We start from the raw sequence: 2,254 nt of genomic DNA, 5'->3' as shown, positions 1-2,254 counted from the left end.
ACTTTTTAGCGACTTAACCATTTTAATCTTTGTAAAATCCTTGTGTAGTCGTTGTAAAAATCTATACATCAATTTAAGCAGGGGTGGACAAGTTACACCCTGACTCTAGTTGATTTGGAGGGATGTTAGTTCATTTTTCCGGTTGGCGTGGACCAACCCGAAAATCTAAATTTCAAGGGTCGAATTTAAAATTGATTTTTTAGGAATAAATCCATTTTAACCTCACAAACCAAAATGACCCAAATCGACTCGGGTTGATTTATTCGTCATGTCATTTTGAGTCAACTTATTAACTTTGTCGGTTGATTTTGAAATTGGATTTCACCCAACTCAAACTATCGGTTTGATTGTTGGGCTCAAACCCAACTCAACTTATGTCCGTCCCTAAATTTTAAGTTTAGAAGTAAAACATAGTTTCCATAAAGATGAACAAAAGAGCATCAAGGGATAACTTAGTAGAGATTTCGATGACTTTTGCAACAATGTTGTGTAATCATAATGAAAGATTGGGAATCATTTTGCTTCTTTTTAAAGGTCGATGACCAACTTATTAGTGGAGCAATAGATAAGGGATCAATAATGAAAATTTCCCTTATGAATATACATGGTGCCAAATCCATCCAATATTCTTTTGCCAAGCTCAGTAGCATTCGACCATCTTATTTCAAAGTTCAACTTGTTCAATGTTTGAGCGGCTAAATTTAACTTTTATCAAGAGCTTGACTTAAAATTTGAACTTAAAATTTTTGCATGTTGTGATACCATCTTGATTGTTGAACACATCTAGCTAGGTTAATATATAGTTATTAAATTTAATATATGAGAAATTTGCTTTTGCATACACATTTATTATATACATTACTTTTTTTCCTTAGGTACTTCATTTGACTCCAATAGTCTCATGGATCATATCAATGAAGATAAAATTGATGCATTTTTATACTATTAATTTCATGTATCAGTTTTAGGGCCTTAAAAAATATAGATGTAAATAATAAATTAAAATGTGTTTGATTGACTTTATTTTTCATGAAAAACATCATTTTTCAATTCAAAATCCAACCTTTTGGAGTGTTTGATTGATAATTTTTTTCATGGAAAATATTTTCCAACTTTTGATCGTGTATTCGTATTTTCCTCAAAAATAATGAAAATATTTTCTTAAGGGAGGAGTGGTTTTTATTTTTTCAAGTAATTCAATATCTCTTTCTTTCTCTCATGTATCCACTCTCTTATTGACCTAACAATAAAAAATGGATAGGTATAATATTTTCTAAGTTGAAAACTAAATCAATCAAATACATTTAATTAATAATTTTCATATAAATAAGTTATAGACAATTCAAATTTTTTTCTTTTCATGCAAATTTCATGCTCGTAATCAAACACATCCTTAAATTTGTATTTACCTTCTCCAAAATAATTTTATCACGTGAATATAAAACGTTAAATTTTAGAGGAAAATAATAAAGGACTTAATACAACTTGTACAAATCTTCTAGAGAAATTCGTAATTCGTGCAGTGAACTAATGCGGAGGGGTAGCGGGGGACGAAGGCCAGTCCTTAAGCCAAAGGTCATATTAATCCTGTCCTTTCAAGCAACTCCTGTAGCCAATCGATCATTAGTCCTTATGCGCTAGGGCGCTCATCCCTTACTTCAAGTGCTTTCCCTTGAGCTACGCCCAAGAAAAGCTGGCCAATCGGTCAAAGAAAACTCAATCCCCCACGGGGAAGGGAAGGTGTGAAGCCTAATTGACCTCTAGGACCTGAGACACTTGAAGAATCTCATCATTTTCTTTATTTCACTCATTTGATGAAACGGCAAGAACTCAAGTAGCCAAGTTTGCTTTATGCTTGATCTTGTAAATCCATCTCGTTTACCAAACATGACGTCAAGAATGTCACTTAACCATTCCCCTCCTGCACTAAAAATGCGAAATTATATATATATCACGACAAATAAGGTAAGGCTAAAATCACTAGAATATTTCTTCTACGAAGTAGGGCAAAACAAGAAAATGATTGGATGAAAATGGTTTAAGGAAGAAGCAATGGAATCACTTTCAGGCCACTATAATTGGGTGGCAAAAAAATTATTATTAACAATTTCGATATAAGTATCGCCATACACTCCCTTCAGTATAAGAAGCAACCTGTTAGTTCTCTACCTTTCTTTTTAGCATGATGAGTCGATAATTTGTCTAGTTCTTTGTTAAATTGTAATGAAATGTTGATAAAAGTATGCATCACTTA

This window comes from Olea europaea, chromosome 1, assembly GCF_002742605.1.
Source record: "Olea europaea var. sylvestris chromosome 1, O_europaea_v1, whole genome shotgun sequence".
NCBI lineage: Eukaryota > Viridiplantae > Streptophyta > Magnoliopsida > Lamiales > Oleaceae > Olea > Olea europaea.
This window is presented reverse-complemented; position numbering follows the sequence as displayed.